Below are 20,056 nucleotides of genomic sequence, written 5' to 3'. Positions count from 1 at the left end.
ACATCTTTCCTACATCAAAATGTACATATTTGCAAACACATATGTGCACTCTACACATGTGTGTGGAGACATTGACAAATATTATCTTGTTTAATTATCTATTTGTATTTTAATCCCATAGCAATCCCATGACATAGTATTCTTTTTAGGATATAGAACACAGAACACAAAACAAAACAGTAGTGCAAAGAGTTTAAGGACTTTTTTAATATCACACAACAGGATGAATATTTGAAGCCATATGTGTCAGAATCCTAAGACCCTAATAGCATGAGGAAGATTTTCTCATTTGTTTATGACTAGAGTCCATTGTGAGTGGTTGCTAGGTGCCCAGGCCTGATTGGCTATTATCCATGCTGTACCCATTGTCAGCTGTTTGTACAGCCACTCTGCTGATAGTGAACAACACTGCTAAACTTGATTGATTGATTGATTGATTGATTGATTTTTAAGTGCCTGTTGTTTTCTCCAGAGGGGAGTTTCAATAATCATCTATTTATAATCTTTAAGTTATAAAAGATTTGTTGTGGGATTTTGAAGGAATGAGTCATTCTTATCCTATTTTTTGGGAGTCAGATTGAAGACATCCCCAAAATGCTATATCTAAATTCTTTTAACTGGTGGCCGAAGTATGTAGAGAGATGTTGGAGGCAAAAGAGTGGGGTAAATTAGCTCCAGGATCATTCACCATCTACTTGACATTATAAACATGACCTGAATTCCATAATAGATATTCCCCAGAAGGCAGGCTTGGAAATGATTATAGTTTACTTAGAGAGTATGTGTCTAATTTCCAGATATGTCCAATGAACCAATTTTTGGCAAATATGAATATCTTAAAATTCCAGTTTCTTACCTTGAATTTTTATTAAAACTCCTTTCCAAGAAAAATATGTAGTTGACAATCAAGGATTCAAAACAATATAAAACCCAACAATAATCTATTTGAAGTCTCCTAAGTGGCCTTTAAAAAAAAAATCAGTTCATAAACAAATACAATAGCAATTTTTCTGCAGCTTTCAGGGGCCTGGCAAAATCATAAAGTCCAAGGCCCAAGAGATGAATAATCAGGATAACATTTTCAATTCAGCATTTTTACAGCTAATTTCTTTTACAAAACAGCAAAAATAAGAGCATAAATACAAGAGGTACAATTTGGATGGCTTAAACCTTCAGTGTGTAACAATCTAAGCTTGTTCCAGGCTCAAGTCACAAGTCAGTCATGACTTTGGAAAACCATCTAACAGATTCTGTTTTAACACTATTCCCTATGGTGGAACAAGCTAGTGGTGAATGTGAAAATGTCCTGGGACCTGAATGGTGAGTGAATGTCCAAAACTTGTGCATTTTATTTATCAATCTACCCTTTCCTGCTTTCTCCCCTCTCTCCCACCAGTAGACACTCATTTATAATATCTATAGTTTAATTCAGAATCAGTTGTATTTTAGATTTATGATATTGAATATGAATTAGTGACTGTTACAGGTTAAATTGTGTCCTTCTTTCCAATTCAAATGTGCATGTTGAAGTCCTAACTCCTAGTATCTCAGAATGTGGCCAGATTTGGAGACGAGATCTTAATTGAGGTCATCAAGTTAAAATGAGGCAGGTAATTTACGTCCTAGCTCAGTATGACTGTTGTTTTTATAAGAAGACACAATTTTAGTTGGGCTAGTATCGAAGATCTGTAAACAACTTATCAAGCTCAACTGCCCCCCCCCCCCAAATAATCCAGTTAAGAAATGGGCAGAAGACCTGAACAGATATTTCTCCAAAGAAGACATACAAAAGACACATGAAAAAAATGCCCCATGTCACATGGCATCAGGGAAATACAAATCAAAACTACAATAAGATACCACCTCATACCAGTCAGAACAGCTAAAATTAACAGGACAGGAAACAACAGGTGTTGACAAGGATGCAGAGAAAGGGGAACCCTCCTGCACTGTTGGTGGGAATGCAAACTGGTGCAGCCACTCTGGACAACAGTATGAGGTTCCTCAAAAAGTTAAAAATAGAGATATCCTACAACTTAGCAATTGCAGTACTGCATATTTACCCCAAAGATACAAGTGTAGTGATCCGAAGGGGCACTTGCACCCCGGTGTTCATAGCAGCAATGTCCACAATAGCCAAACTGTGGAAAGAGCTCAGATGTCCATTGACAGATGAAGGATACAGAAGATGTGGTCTATATACACAATGGAATATTACTCAGCCATCAGAAAGGATGAAATCTTACCATCTACATTGACATGGATGGACCTGGAGGGTGTTATGTTGAACAAAATAAGTCAATCAGAGAAAGACAAATATCATATGGTTTCACTCATACGTGAAATTTAAGAAACTGCACAAGGGATCATAGGGGAAGGGAGGGAAAACTGAATGGGAAGTCATCAGAGAGGGAGGCAAACTATGAGAGATTCTTAACTATAGAAAACAAACTGAGGGTTGCTAGTGGGGAGGTGGGTGGAGAGGATGGGGTAACTGGGTGATGGGCATTAAGAGGGGATATGTGATGTGATGAGCACTGGGTGTTATGTGCAAGTGATAACTTCTTGAACACTACGTCTGAAACTAATGATGTTCTATGTGTGTTGGCTAATTTAAATTTAAATTAAATTATATTAAAAAATGAACAAAAGAAGAGGCAATTTGGATAGGCATGAACAGAAAGAAGATGATATAAAGACACAAGGAAAAGATGGCATCTAAAAGCCAGAGAGCAACCTGAAACAGACCCTTCTGGAACAGTCTCCAGAAGAAGCCAATTCTGCCGACCCCTTAATCTTGGACTTCTAGCCTACAGAACTATCAGAAAATAAATGTCTGTTGGTTAGGTCACATGTTCTGTGGTGCGTTGTTATGGAAGGCCCTAGGAAACTAAGTCGGTAGCCTACTCTTATAAAATTCTTAACGTTTAAAGATGTTGGAAAAGAGAGATTTGGAACGGATATTTAATCTCATCGAAATTAAAATTCATCTCCGATGTGCAGCACATATGAAATCTAAAGTTTTAAAATTAGATTTAGAACAAATGCTGTCAATTTCTGAGTCCAACTGCACAGTGTATTGGGTAATGATGACTGCTACATAGAGAAGTAGAACAGGAAAGTGAAATAGGAAATGCTTGGGGGGTGGTTGTAATTTTAAATCCAGAGTATGAAAGGCTTCCCTGACAAGGGAACTTGAAGAAGGTGAAGATCCAAGCCATACAGAAATCTGAGGAGGAGTGTTTTAAGAGGAATGAGCCCCGAGAGCATGGTGGAGGGTATGTAGCTTAGTAAAGTGTCCAGTGCGGGTCTGAGGAAGAATTGTATATATATAATAGGAGTGAAGCAAGGGGAAGGGCATAACGAGGTAAAGAATCTTTTGACAGCCTATAGTTTATTGCAAAAATTATGAATTTAACTCTGTAATATGACATCCGGCTAAAGAATTATAAACAGAAGGGAATCCCAATCACATCATATGTTAATGGAATCAACCACTCACTGCATATTTGAAAAAAGCCTTAAGTGACAGGAGTGGCAGTAGAGATGTGGGGAGGAATAAATGAAGCTAGGACTAGGGAGTTAGCAAAAAAAAAAAAAAAATGTGATGCTAAATAGTTACATTCTGAGTATCTTGTGAAGGACTCAACATTATTTTATGGTGTGTAGGAAAGACAGGAGTCAAAAGTGACTATTGGTTTTGACCTAAGAGAGTAAAGTGATGGAGTTGCCATCGCAGACCGTGGGTAATACTGGGGTTGGGGACGGTTCAGAAGGATATTTTCAAGAGCTCAATTATGATGAGGAAGATATAAGAAGGAAATATTAATGTAAATGTAGAGTTCAAATGACAGAATGGATTCGAGGAGAAATCCGCATGTCTGCAATACTGAAAGTCTTGAAACTGATGAAGTTATCTAAAGAGTCGATGAAGGTAGAAAATGGAGGGGGTTCCAAGGATGAGCTATGGGATACAACAAAATTTCCAAGTCACATTGAAGATTTGGAATGAGCGAAGACTGGGGAGGATAATAAGTGAAGAGGAGAAGAGAGAAAAGGAATGGCTCAGTTGGAAAATGAGGCAAGCATGTCAAAGGACGTTTGATGCTCAAATGTATAAAATGCTCTTTCCCAATGAATTCTGTTACAAGGTGTTTTTAATCTCTGTAACACTTCCAGATACACAGAATCTGGATTGTGGGCATCTGTTTGTTTAGCCATCCCTTCTTTCTTTCTTTCTTTCTTTCTTTCTTTCTTTCTTTCTTTCTTTCTTTCTTTCTTTCTTTCTTTCTTTCTTCTTTCTTATTTATTTATTTATTTTCCTTTATTTATTTAGTTTTATTTTTTTTTTTAATTTATTTATGATAGTCACAGAGAGAGAGAGAGGCAGAGACACAGGCAGAGGGAGAAGCAGGCTCCATGCACCGGGAGCCAGACGTGGAATTCGATCCCGGGTCTCCAGGATCGCGCCCTGGGCCAAAGGCAGGCGCTAAACCACTGCGCAAACCAGGGATCCCCCTTTATTTATTTAGAATTGCAATGTTTACGCATTCATTTAGAATGGCAGTGTAAGCTACATCATCTAAATTTTCTCTGCTATTATCCACCCCAAACCAGAAAACCCGGTAGTGGAGTGAGGCACTCTGAAGAAGGATTTGGGTTGGCTATTGCCACATAAGCACCACAAAATCTCAACGGCATTCTCATTAAGGTCATTTGTGCATCGCATGTGGGTTGGCTGGTCCTAACATTCCACTGGAGATGATCGTGAACGACTATATGATTGATATGTTTTTCACCCTCCTTGAACTTGTGGGTCCAACCAGAGCATGTTCTCTGGGAAATAGCAGAGACACGAGAGAGTCGATCCAATCATCACACGATTTTTTAAACCTCCACCTGTGTTACATAGAATCACATGCACTGGCTAACACAAGCCACATGGCCATGACTAAGGTCAGAACCAACATGTGGAAAAAGAGGAGAAAAGAGAATACATACTTTTGAACAATAATTGAATCAATGATAAGCACACAATCGTTGCCAAGGGAAAAGTCTTCTGGATCAACTAAAATGTAAAATTCTGTTGAAGACAATATTTACAATCCTAAGGAGAGTAAGATGTAACAAGAAAAGAGAAAAACAGAATTAGAATAATCTTAGAAATGGATAAGCTCATAGAATTAAAAAAAATGTGGGTGATAGTTATTTTATTATACATAAGTTGCTTTACTCTGGCCTCGCAGAAGATGGGAGGAGCTCACCTCTGCTTTAGGGGAAGAGGAATGGCAAAGAATTTTTACCACATAGTAAAAAAACCCCACCACAGTCAATAATAATCACAATAAAAGAATTACACCATTCAGCTGTAAAATTATCATATTTTAAACATTGCTTTTCTTGATGTTAGGAACCATGTCTCTTTCTTGGCCATATTTGCCAATAGCCAAGTTTCCTGGGGAAGTGACTACTGTAATATGTATATTAATTTCCTTTTCTGAAACTCAAAGACAATAATCCTACAGATAGCTGCGGGTGGTCTTGGCTATTCACTTTAGTGATTAATTAGAAATTGTCTCAAATTAATACTTTTAGGAAGGAAGCACTTTTTAATTTGTTTTCAAGTGGTAGAGTGTTTAATCCAGACAAACAAAACAAGCGTGATTTCCTTTTTTTTTACTCTAGCTCACGTTAATTGTTTACCTGACTGAGAGGTGCCTGGAGGGTCTGGAAGTCTTAAAAACTTCTCTTTTTATTCCTCCTGTTAGGCCTCCTGAATTTCCTTCTTTTGGCCATCCTCATCTTGTCTCAGGTCCTCTTTGGTTGTGTGAGGTCCTCAATCCCACTCAGTTTCCCTTTTCATTTCATTCCTGGGCCATTTTCCAGGGCTAGTTTGGCTGCAACCGGACTGATCCATTCAGGAAAAGGAAAAAGGAAATATGAACGAAAAAGCCAAAACATAACTTATACTTACATTTTTAAATCTTAAAATTAATTAGGAAATTCAGAGTTGTAATCAATAGCCACTTAATTTTCTCTGTCATTAATTATTTGGTAATGTAATCAGGACAGACACAATTACTTTGGGCAATTAAGAAGCAACTTTTCCCAAGTTACTAAGTAGATGGCAATAAAAATAGAAAATAAAATCCATATACCCTGTTAGCAGTTTATTTTTATGCATTTCAGCGGAATTTATGCAATTTAAAGTGATGTTAAAATAAGAGCATTGATTTTATGCAGAAAGAGAACCAATTAAGTGTAATACTTAATTTTTCCTGGTATAATTTATGGGTGTAGTTAATCCATGATTAAAAAAGAAAATGTTAAAAAAATCAATTTTTCTTTTCTTTTTTTTTAATTGAGTCTCCAAGTTATTTGGGGAATCACAGCTCCTATGTTCCTTCCACAGTGGTTTTTGTATCTTTGCTTTTGTGTGACAGGCCATTATATTCCTTCAGAGTTGTTCTCAAACACTGATTCGATCTCTTCACGTTGTGTGAACTGGGCTGTGCAGCACCTGTTTCTCTCAGAGGTCTGCTCTAATCAACGTGCACCTCCTACAACCAGGAAAGGGAATCAGCATTCACCTTATTACCTGCTGCTCGCTTGCCGTCTTCCAATAGACAGCCCCTCCCACCGTCCCCCTAACCCACTCCCCTCTGGTTTATGCCATTATTTGTCCTTCTTCCATGAAGGACATAAGTAAAATAATTCATCATCTTCTTAAAACTGTCACTCCTTCAACTTCCTAAACTCAATAGTCTCTCTCTCTCTCTCTCTACTCTATTTCTGTGCCCCAATTCTTAAATAAATTATTCTCAAACTACCACATATATCAAGAACTTGATAAAAATAATTCAGAAGGTATAGATTGGGACCCAGATATCTCTCTCTCTCTCTCTTTTTTTTAAAGCATCCAAGGTGGTGTTCCATGTATATATTACTTCGGTAAGGCATCCACATCCGAGATCTCATGCTTTGAATCCTGTGTCTCTACCAACAAACTCCCACTCACCTGCTATTCTTATTTCTTCCTTCCACATCTCCTCTTTTCAACTTCATCATGACTTCAAGCCTTCTACCGATCACCAGTTTCCTCTAATTCTTACCCTGTGTTCATGAACTCTGATGGACTTGCTAGCTGCTCACCTAAACACACCTGGGTCATCGAATGATGACTATAGTGGTATCTTAGAAACTTTAACTTACCAGAACTTTTCTCTCTCTCTTTTTTTTTTTTTTCTTGCCATGCTATACCTGTGAGTTCTTATCTAGTCTTTTAAGGAAAAAAATAACATTTTTCTCATTATAATATTGTAAATTTTCATCATAAAATGTAAAAACCATATAGCATAACAATATTTTTAAAAACTTGTTTATCTCAGTAATAATTTTTTAAAATAATTATTTATTTATTTTAGAGAGAAAGTGAGGGAGATTGTGGGATGGGTAGAGGGGGAGAGAGAGAGAATCCTCAAGCCAAATCCCCACTGAGTGCAGAGCTCCACATGGTGTTCCATTCCAGGACTCCAAGATCATGATCTGAGCTTAAATCAAAAGTCAGACACTTAAGGGACTGAGCCATTCAGGTGCCCCATCTTAGTAATAATTTTATTACTAATTTTATAGTAACAAATTGGTAATAATTTTTACTCTCCTTGAACCTGTAGTCCCAATCACATTTCTTCATTCTCTTTTCTAACTTTACCATGAAAAGCAAGTTAATCCAATGTACACTGTGCCACACTCTCTAAAATCTCCTAAACTTCTGCCTCTATCCCTGGAAATTTGCTGTTTCTATCCCCTCTGACCATTCTGAGAACTTGAACTATTAATTTTTTATAAATTTGTGTTTTTATCTTTTCTTTTCTCCCCAAAATTCCTAGAAGAAAACATAGAAGAAGAGCTTCCTGGTGCTTGGCCTTTGGCAATGATTTCTTGAATATGACACCAAAAGCACAGACCACAATAGCAAAAATAGGCAAATAGAAATGAAAAAGATCCTCATTTCAATTTTGTGGCTATTAAAAATAGTCTACTGTATAATAAATACATAATAGAGTTACCAAATTTTACAACTTACCAAGAATGGACAAAAAATGAAAAGAGGGATCCCTGGGTGGCACAGCGGTTTGGCGCCTGCCTTTGGCCCAGGGTGCGATCCTGGAGACCCCGGGATCGAATCCCACGTCAGGCTCCCGGTGCATGGAGCCTGCTTCTCCCTCTGCCTATGTCTCTGCCTCTCTCTCCCACTCTCTCTGTGACTATCATAAATAAATTAAAAAAAATGAAAAGAAAATGAGGTATTTAAACTATTAAAGAATGTAAAATTGCATTAAGAATTTCTCACAATGAAAACTTTAGTTTTACATCGCTTTAACAGCCCAGTCAGCTAAGAAATAATGTGTCTTATACAAATGCTTTCAGAGAATAAAAAACACTGAAAGATTTCCCAACTCACTTTATGAATCTGGCATAAACTTGATACCAAATGCCATACAGTATATTACCAATAAAAGGGAGAATTATGCAACATATGTAGCAAAAATCATAAATGTGGAAATATATAAAAAGTATAATGTATTTTGTTAAAAATTGTATATTACTGAAATACAAAGTTTGTTTAATATTATAAATTAATATTTATAAATTACCCATTAAATAAAATTAAACCATAATTATATAATTTATAAATTTAAATTTTAATAATTATAAATTACCTATTAATAAATTACCTATTAATTAAATAAATTACCTATTTGAACATAAAAGAAAAAATTATAAAATTACTTTAATACATACAGAAAAACAGTTAATAGAATTCAATATCCACTTAAGATATTAGTAAATGTCAATTTTCAGATTAGTAGATTCCATCCAATTACAACAAAATCTTTACTATTTTTGTAAGACTGACTTAAGAATAACAACAACAAAAAATTCATGAAATTTTCATGGGAATGCCAGGGGCCAAGAACAGCCTAGATACTCTTGAAGATCAAGGTCGGAAGATTTGCTATTTTAGAAAGCAATATGCATTACGAAGCTACAGCAACTAGTCAAGTTTAGAATTGGGATAAGGACAAACAAATTAAGCAACAGAACAAAATAAAAGGCCCAGAAACAATTCCGTACCTATGTGGACAATTGGTTTAAAACAAAACCAGCACTTCAAAGCAGCAGGAAAAGAATTGATTTCATTTTATTTTTTATTTTAATTCAATTTTCTTTCATGTTTTTATTTGAATTCTGGTCAGTTGACACACAGTGTAATATTAGTTTCACATGTAGGATTTAGTGATTCATCACTTACATACAACACCCAGTGCTCATCATAGCAAGTACGCCCCTTAATCCCCACCACCTATTTAGCCCATCCATCTGCCCACCTCCCCTCCAGCAACCCTCAGTTTATTCTCTATAGGTAAGAGTCTGTTTTATGGTTTGCCCCTCTCTCTCTCTCTCTCTCTCTCTTTTTTACCCCTATGTTCATCTGTTTTGTTTCTTAAATTCCTCATATAAGTGAAATCATGTGGTATTTGTCTTTCTCTGACTGACTTATTTAGCTCAGTGTAATACTCTCTAGCTCCATCCATATCATTGCAAATGTCAAGATTTCATTCTTTTTTATGGCTCAGTGATATTCTGGTGTGTGTGTGCGTGTGTGTATCACATCTTTACCCATTAATCTATTGAGGGACATTTTGGCTGTTTCCATAATTTGACCATTGTTGATGATGCTGCTATAAACAGCAGGGTACACGTACCCCCTTGAATCTATATTTTTGTATCCTTTGGGTCAATACCTAGTAGTGCAATTGCTGGATCATCAGGTGGTTCTATTTTTAAATCTTTGAGGAACCTCCATACTCTCCTCCAGAGTGGCTGCACCAGTTTGCATTCCTGCCAACAGTGTAAGAGGTTCCCCTTTCTCTGCATCCTCACCAGCATCTATTGTTTCCTGAGTTGTTAATTTTAATCATTCTGACAGGTGTGAGGTGGTATCTCATTGTGGTTTTGCTTTGCATTTCCCTGATGATGAGGGATGTTGAGCATCTTTTCAGATGTCTGCTAGCCATCTGGATGTCTTCTTTGGAAAAATATCTATTTTTTTCTGCCCATTTCTGGACCGGATTATTTGCGTTTTCGGTGTTGAGTTTGATAGGTCTTTATAGATTTTGGACATGATGCTAACCCTTATCAGATAGGTCATTTGCAAATATCTTCCCCCATTCAGTAGGCTGCCTTTTAGTTTTGTTGATTTTTCCTCTGCTGTGTAGAAATTTTTATCTTGATGAAGTCCCAAAAGTTCATTTTTGCTTTTGTTTCTCTTATCTCCAGAGACGTGTCTAGTAAGAAGTTGCTGTGGCTGAGGTCAAAGAGGTTGCTACCTATGTTCTCCTCTAGGATTTCGATGGTTTCCTGTCTCACATGTAGGTCTTTCATCCATTTTGAATTTAGCTTTGTTGATGGTGTAAGAAAGTGCTCCCACATGTGGCCATACAGTTTTTCCAACACCATTTGTTGCAGAGACTGTCTTTTTTTCCATTGGAAATTCTTTCCTGCTTTGTCAAAGATTAGTTGACCAAATAGTTGTGGGTCCATTTCTGTTCCATTGATCTACATATCTGTTTTGTGCCAGTACCATACTTTCTTGATTATAATGCCTTTAAGTCCATAATTTTGAGATCTCCAGCTTTGCTTTTCTTTTTTCAAGATTGCTTTGGCTATTTGGGGCTTTTTATGGTTCCACATGAATTTTAGGATTCTTTGTTCTAGCTCTGTAAGAAATGCTGGTTAATATTTTGTTGTAAAGATTTACTTATTTATTTTTACTTATTTGTTTTAGAGAGAGAGAGATCTTGAGAGTGAGGGGAGGGACAGAGGGAAAATGTCAAGCAGACTCCTAACTGAGTAGGAAGCTTGAGGTGGGGCTCCTGCTCACGACCCTGAGATCATGACCTGGGCCGAAACCGAGTCAGACACTCAACCAACAGAGCCACCCAGGTGCCCCATGCTGGTGGTTTTTTTTTTTTTTTCTTTTAATTCATGAAAGGCACATGGAGAGAAGCAGAGACATAGGCAGAGGGAGAAGCAGACTTTCTGTGGGGAGCCCGACGTGAGATTCAATCCCAGGACCCTGGGATTACAGCCTGAGCCAAAGGCAGATGCTCAACCACTGAGCCACCCACGGCTCCCCTTGTGGTATTTTTGTAGAGAGTGCATTAAATGTGTAAATAGCTTAGTATAGACATTTTAACAATATTTGTTCTTCCAATTCATGAGCTTGGGATGTTTTTCCATTTCTTTGTATCATCTTCAATTTCTTCCATAAATATTTTATAGTGTTTGGATTGCAGTTCTTTTACAGATTGCTTTTAAAATAACTGTTGCTAGATCAATTAGGGATCCACATGGGGAAAAATGAAATTTGATCTTTACCTCATAAGATACATAGATCATGTATCTGCTTTGCAGAAGTTTGCATTGTGCCACTTTGTTTTTATTAAAGACCTACATTAATACTTGTCTTTCTAACAGAAGTACAAAGAGGATTTTCACTTTTATGAAAAAAAGGTGAAAAGCAGAAATAAGGTTCAGCATGTGTCTTGCAGTGCGCTGCTCTAGAGACAGTGTGAAGGGCTCCAGCAAGCTCCTTCCTTGGGAACTACACCAAGCCTCTCAACACTAAGCCACAATAGCTTTGACCTGTGTGGTGAACAGCTGCGCTGTATCTTTATTTATTTTGTTTATCCATCAGCACAATGTGTCCTAAAGTATCAGAAAAGCCTAAGAGAGGTTATTTTTGAGGGGTCAGAGAAAGCTTAAAAAATTTTCCATGTAAATTAATAGTAACTGCTGCTTTGCATTAAATGTGCAAATAGCTTAGTATAGGCATTTTAACCTGCAAAAAGTTTCATAGGATTGCTCTACTTTTGGATAGAAGGGGAAACCTGAAGATCCATTCTAGGTGCAAGGATTCCTAAGTGTGAGTTGTAAGATGAGGAAACTAAAACTTCATTTTTATAACATATATTTTAAGACTGACAAGATGTTTTGAACATGGCTAGTAGTAGAATGCATGATCAAGTAAATGCATGACAGGTGTATTGTCTCAAAACATTTGTCCATTTTGCAAAAAAGGAGATGGTATTTGCCAACTGAACTGAAAGTGCCTTTTTGTTTGGGTCTGGAGTGATCATTAGTCATCCCCTTAGCAAGCATTTCCTCTTCCTTACGTCTTTTTAGAAAAGAGGTCATTGGAAAATCCACATCTCTTAAAATATTCCTCTTTTCTGGTTTGACAGTCATAGAATATGGATGGGTGTTTGCCCACCTCCAGCTCCATGGATACACATGGAGTAATTTGTGCAAATTGGCATAAGCACAAGTCCTGTTGCTAAATCATGGGTTCAAGGATGAAAAACGACCTCAGTATAAGCCAACTGCCATGTAATATTTGCTCTAGCCACAGTTATTGGTTTACATTAGTCCAAGCAGAGTGAAGCTCAGAACTTATTTGATCATAGTGGAAAGCTACATAAGCGTAAATGAGGAAATCTCAACTGTAGTCTATAATGTCTGTTGGAAAACATTTTGCAATGAAGGAAGCCAAACTCAGAAAGAAGCCAACACACAAAAAAGATAGTTTAGCCAGGAGAATTACTGAGAATTTGGTTACTTTTCTTGTTAAGAAAAATTAACATCCCGAGTTTTCCAGCTTAGCTCTGTAGATGCCTGCATTTTCCCTCAGCTCTCACGTCTCCCCCACCTCATATCCTCCGCCAAACCTCACCAAAGTGTGTTTCCTTCCCTTTAGTTCAATATTTCTTTCCTGGGAAACTCAAACAACAGCTTTCTCTTTTCACAATGAGGACGTCTTTTCCCTTCAGGCCTCGGCTTGGCTAAGGTAAAGTTACTGCAGCATCCTTGCTACTCCGGTGGAAGAAAGCCAGAGGAAGCTGGCTATTTGCAGAGCTGGTCTAGAATTTCAAAACACAGCTCAAGAGGACTGGGAAGGTCACTTATAGAGGTATTAGGGGTTCCTGAGATCTCGAATGAGATTACACAGTTAGTGAAGAAAAAGGAAGGAAACGTCCTAGAAATTAGTGATTTAGGCTTAATAAAAACTCTCAAGCACTTTGGGGATAGTCAAAAGTTATAGTCTCTATCGTACCTTCCAGAATTCAAATAATTCAAGTAAATCTTTTCATTTGTAATTAGAATAGCAACCAGAATAATTCTCTGCTATATAGATATTTCCATCTTCTATTTATTTTCTCTTAGATTCCAAGAATAAGCCATGCCTTTGGAACTGATACTACTCACTCTAGACAGGATTTAAAAGAAAACATCTTTCAAAAATAGACTTGTTCATTCTCAGATGTGAAGTGGACTTCAGAAAGTTGATCGCCAGAAAATGTTGAGAAAAATTAGACCGTTGTAGGCCCCTCCAGAATCGCGTCTCTACAGCATCCTGCTGATGACTCTCGTGTATAGCAGACTTTTCCTTCTATGTATAAGTTGATAAGCTTAAGTATTCCAGGTCTCTGGTTTAGTATTCATTCACTTACTTGATTTTTAAAAGAAACTTATGAGGTTGGAAGTAGGCTTTTATTGCTATTTGTTTATTTTTATGGGTGGAGACACTGAATTTCCAAAATCACCCATCTGACAAGTGAGGGAACCTAGGCTTTGGATCCAGATATAGTTACTTCAGGATCAGAATACTTTCACCTGGGACACCTGGATGCCTCAGCGGTTGAGCATCTGCTTTGGCTCAGGTCATGATGCCGGGGTCCTGGGATCAAGTCTCACACCAGGCTCCCTGCAGGGAGCCTGCTTCTCCCTCTGCTTGTGTCTCTGCCTCTCTGTGTGTGTCTCAGATGAATAAATAAATAAAATCTTAAAAAAAAATTATTTCACCTATACTGACTTTCCTCCAAATTTAGACAGACCCAGAATTAAATAAAGATACAGAATAGATAAAAGATATCCTCAAGACAAGTGACATATGTGTTATCTCTAGTGATGAAGAATGCATGAATCAATTCCCCTATTCTGTTCTATTATGGTGAGGTCTAATCTACTAAAATTACCATTTGTTTAGACAATAAAAATTTGAAATTATTTTGTTTTGTAAGAACTTTTCTGGGATCAGTGCAGAAAGAAAAGTTGAACTTCATTTCACAATGGAGAATAAGCATAAGCTAATTTCTCTTCCTCATATTCAGTGGGACTCTTACAGTAAGCTGCTTCTCTGGAGAAGGTTTAGTTGGTTTTCCAGACTATAAAAGAATAAGCAGAACTTTTTCCTTTTTTTTTTTTTTAAAGATTTTTTTTTAATTTTTATTTATTTATGATAGTCACAGAGAGAGAGAGAGGCAGAGACATAGGCAGAGGGAGAAGCAGGCTCCATGCACCGGGAGCCTGATGTGGGATTCGATCCGGGGTCTCCAGGATCGTGCCCTGGGCCAAAGGCAGGCGCCAAACCGCTGCGCCACCCAGGGATCCCAACTTTTTCCAAATCTACTATTGCCTGGATGGTTTTATTTTTTCCAGAGACCTTTGAGAAAGAAATGGTATGAAGGAACTATCACTGAATTGGATTTTTGTAGTGTATATAAGTGAAAGCATTCAATATGCTCTAATATTTCTTCCTTCAGAATGGACTACCCAAAGTGATTCAATCAACATTTATTGATTATCTTTTATGTTTAATGGTTTGTGTTTGTTCCTGGAAGGCTTTAGGTTGCGAATGTATGAAAGCATATCACATAGATTTCCCATACTCAAAATATTTATAAATTTGTTGGAAACTTTCTTTCTTTCTTGAGTTTCCCAAAGTGTAGCAGAGAGACTATTTCCATTATTTCTAAATAGAATAGACATTCAGCAAAAATATTTCTGTTGAGTATCTCCTACATGCCAGACACTATTCAGGATTATGGAATATAGCAGCAAATGACACTTTAAACATTCCACATTCTTGACATTCTTGAAACTTATATTCTTATAAAAAGAGAAACTTATTTGCCTAAAAAATAAGGAGAATAATGACCAGAAATAAATTTACACCAAACAGGTGACAAAGGATGAATAATTAATATCCATTCAGAAAATTAACACCCATTCAGAAAACCAACATTAACTGAGCATTAGACTTGAAATCAAATGAGCTATATTCGTTTTGGTTTGCCCTATTTCTCCATATTAAATATTATCTTCTCTAGAAGAATGGTTGTGAAAGCCTTTGCATAGAGCTCATTTGCATAATGGCTTCTCTATTTTTTACCTAGTAAATGGATTTATAATATTTCTATTAGAATAATCAGTCTCTCTGACTTGGAAAGCATAGAATTGTTTAAATCTTACAATATTTTGGTTTATACAATCTTTGTAAGTCTAGGCTTCTGGATCCAGATTGGACCATGGCAATGATTGATTCAAGCAAAAATCCACAAAGTCACTGACAATAATAAACAAAATAATGACAAGAAGCAGAACAAGTCTCTCAGATTCCTCAAATACATAGTGTATTCCTTTAATCCATCCAGGATTCTAACATACCTGGACAACTAAAAAATTAGAAGATGACTTTTGGTAGTTTTACCAGTGATGATTTGAATGACTGAAAACATTTGTTGTTGCAAAAGGATTCACACTTAGTTTGCTATAATCAGCTTTCCTTTAGCATTTGAAACTGGCTGATATGTAAATGTTACCTTTATATATTAAGTTCTATATCTTCCTGTGGCAAACAATATTTTAGCAGAAGTTTTATTAGAGAAATGGTAGTTTTTTTGGGACTCTAGTATCTCCTTTTCACTAGGGCTTATTTTTGAAAAAGCTTAAAACCTGATCTGGAAATTAAAGTATTTGGTAAGTCAATTGATAACCACCTTCTGAGAAGCAAATAGCATTTCTGATAAAATGTGTAAATAATTTATGAAGGAAAATAATGGAACAGACTTCTTTTCTTGGAAAGTAGTAACCTAGCTATCCAGAGTCTAGTGGCCTTAAATCAGACGTTCTTTTCTTTTCCTATAAATTCTCACAATAATTTTTCTAATTATATACTATTTTTCTAATTATCAACTATATCAATAATTTTTAAAATTATTGTCCCACAAATGCCTCAACTAAGAGATAAATGTTCTTGCACTAAGAGTCTTGGGGTAACTGGATACTCACATGCAAAAGAAAGAAGTTCCTTACCTCACACCATATGCAAAAATTAATTCAAACTTGATTATAGACCTAAATGTAAAGCTAAATTATAAAACTCTTAGGAGAAACAGGCATAAATCTTTGTGACCTTGGTTTGGGCAATGGTTTCTTAGAAATAACATCAAATGTACAAGAAAGTACAAGTACAAGAAACCAAAGAAAAAATACACAAAAAATGTTTGTGCTTCAAAGGACATCATCAAGAAAGCCCACAAAATGGGAGGAAATATTTTCCAAACACATCTCTGATAAAGAACATGTATCAAAAATATATTAAGGATTCATACAACATAACAATGAAAAAGCAAATAAGCTAGTTAATAAGTAGACAAAAGAACTGAGTATTTCTCAAAAGAAGATGCGAAGGGCAAACAAGCACACAAAAAGTTGCTCAACACAGTTAACCATCAGGAAATGTAAATCAAAACCACAATAAGACCCACTTCAGACTCACTAGGATTATAGTATAAAGATGTGCAATAACAGCATGAATGAGGATATGGAGAAATTGTAATCCTCATATATCTCTGGTGGGAATGCAAAATGGTGCAGCTGCTTAAGAAAGTAACATGGAAAAAAAAAAGGAAAAGAAAGGAACATGGCAATTCCTCAAAAAGTTATAGTGGGGTTATCACATGACCTTGTGATTCTATTCCTAGGTATATATCCAAGAGAATCAAAAATTTATATGCATACAAAACCTTGTGTGCAAAAATTTTCATATCCATATTATTGACAATAGCCCAAATGTACAGACACTCAAAACTTCACCTACTGATAAATCTATAAAGACCACATATTGTATGATTCTAATTATATGAAATGCTCAGAATGCCTACAGAGTTATAAAATACTTAGTGGGGACCTAGAACTGGGCCTGAAGATGAGAGGATGAAAGGAGGGAAACCAGTGCTAATGGTCCCTGCGTTTCTTTTGAAGGTGATAAAAATATTCTGAAAACAGACAGTGGTGATGGTTGCATAACTTTGTGAAAATACTAAAAACCACCAAATTGTGCACTTAAAAGGATGAATTTTGTGATATGTTACTTATATCTCAATAAAGCTGTTAAAAAATAAGAACTATTTTAATTGACTTGTTAAAAGCCACTTAATTTGAAGAAAAACTATATTAAAACTTTGAAATATAATTATAAGCAAATTATACAAATACAAATGACAAGAAGCAGAACAAGTCTCTCAGATTCCTCAAATACATAATGTATTCCTTTAATCCATCCATATAAATACAAATATTAATTATATTTGTATTTTTAAAGATTAGTCCTAATATAAAAAAAATAAGAATAGTATTGATATCTGAGTCTAAAAATGCATTTGTTATTTGAAGGCAGCTCATTATCTTTCAGAAAAGTCAATCCACAACATCTTTATAAACAAATAATGGAAAAATTGTCTTATAATTAATAAAAAATCAGACTTAATTTCACCTTTTGCTGATTATTACTCATGATTTTTTTAATGCATCCTCTGAAATTTCTACAGCTAATTAGAAATTAGGCTTTGCTGAAGTGACACCTATTCATTACCAGTAAGTTTTGCTGCACTAAAAAAAAAAAAAAAAAAAAAAAAAAATGACAGAGGCATTTTAAGTAAATAGAAAGCACTTCTCAAGCCTTGTTCTTTTACCACCCTCAATTCATATATCTCTAAGATCTCATATCTTAAGGAAAGTAAAATCCGACAAGGTGGGTAATCTATTCTTTTATCTGTAAACTCAGATGTCCAGCCCCAACATGTGTTTTTCAATCCTGACTAGAATTTGTCCCCATAGTAAAGATCTCTCTCGTCCACAATACTGTTCTTTTTTTTATAATAAATTTATTTTCTGGAGAAAGTTCCATGTGCGCTTGAGAAGAATGTGTATTCAGTTGAGTTTGGATGTAAAGTTCTGTAGATATCTGTGAAATCCATCTGGTCCAGTGTATCATTTAAAGCTCTCGTTTCTTTGGAGATGCTGTGCTTAGAAGACCTATCGAGTATAGAAAGAGCTAGATTGAAGTCACCAAGTATAAGTGTATTATTATCTAAGTATTTCTTCACTTTGGTTAATAATTGATTTATATATTTGGCAGCTCCCACATTCGGGGCATATATATTGAGGATTGTTAAAACTTTTTTTTTTTTAATTTTTATTTATTTATGATAGTCACAGAGAGAGAGAGAGAGAGAGGGGCAGAGACACAGGCAGAGGGAGAAGCAGGCTCCATGCACCGGGAACCTGACGTGGGATTCGATCCCGGGTCTCCAGGATCGCGCCCTGGGCCAAAGGCAGGCGCCAAACCCCTGCGCCACCCAGGGATCCCTATATTGAGGATTGTTAAGTCCTCTTGTTGAATAGATCCTTTAAGTATGAGATAGTGTCCTTCTTCATCTCTCACTACTATTTTCTATTGGTGTTCAATTTACCAACATACAGAATAACACCCAGTGTTCATCCCGTCAAGTGTCCCCCTCAGTGCCCATCACTCATTCACCCCCACCGCCTGCCCTCCTCCCCTTCCACCACCCCTAGTTCGTTTTCCAGAGTTAGGAGTCTTCATGTTCTGTCTCCCTTTCTGATATTTCCTACACATTTCTTCTCCATTCCCTTATATTCCCACAATACTGTTCTAACAATCCTTCTCCCACCCAGGCAGCCACGTGTATATAGTACGACTCCTTCCTCGTGACAAGGGTGATTGTCATGGGGTAGACACGTGACATAAGCTGAGCCAATTGCACTTTCCCAATGGGTTCCTTGGAGAATTCTAATAAAGTGTCTTATGTGATATTTCGTGATTAATGCAGGTTCTATGGAAACACAAAGTATGCATTCTTAACTCAGGTGCTCAGGGAATGCATAACCAGGCCCGAAGAACACTGGAGAAAGAAAGAAAAGAAATCTGCAGTATTGGACTCTTCCAGGGTCTCCTTTGCTCCAAAATATCTGATATTCACCAGAATCCCTTTACTCTTCTGGAAGTTCCTGTCCTCCAATACAGTCATGCCTAGAGACTGCTAAATAGGGGGATGCTCTGGAGTTAGGTGTTCTTTCACTTTCTCAAAATCTCTTAATCTTCTGATAACTTTCCCTTATTTGGCAGGATTTACCTTCATACCTCTAGGTTAGGCCAGAGTAAGACGAAAGGAAGAAACATGGAGAGCTTTGTGAAAGATTTTCATTTTTGATATACAAAAAAACCTTAAAGAAAAGTGTAGAATATTTATTTTAGACACTTGACAGGGAAAGCTGCATTAAAGCTGCAACAAACATTATTCAGGATTTACAGTGCATTGATGCCAGCTAAGGGATATAAAAATTAAATTTTCTTTTTGAAACTATAATCACAATTAGTGTAAGAGTGCAAGAAGGAATATGACTATTGGGAGAAATAACCTTTTGAGAATTGGAACACATTGGAAAATTCAAGTCACTCGAAATACTCTGATTCCAGTAATAAAATATGCTTGTTTTAATTACATACCTACTCAGCTATTTTACAAAGTATACTTCTTTGACAACTGAGAAAACCAAAATTGGACATCATTAACCTTGAATGCCAGAGGGCATATGTTATTTATGCTTAGTATAAAGTAATTGAATCCAAGTCTAGACACTCGGGAACAATTAGCGAGCAAGCTGTTTATTTTCCATAGCCTCTGATACCTTTTGGGAAAGCTATGACTTCTCAACTGAAAAACAAACAAAATCCTCTTTAGATTTTTTTGTCACCTAGTTTCACCTTTTGTCTCATCTTTTCTTTATTATGTCTATGTTTACCTCTGTTCATTAGCTGAAACTAGTAATACTCTTCCAGACA

This window comes from Canis aureus, chromosome 14 (assembly GCF_053574225.1).
Source record: "Canis aureus isolate CA01 chromosome 14, VMU_Caureus_v.1.0, whole genome shotgun sequence".
Classification (NCBI taxonomy): Eukaryota; Metazoa; Chordata; class Mammalia; order Carnivora; family Canidae; genus Canis; species Canis aureus.
Note: the sequence above shows the minus strand (reverse complement) of the source record.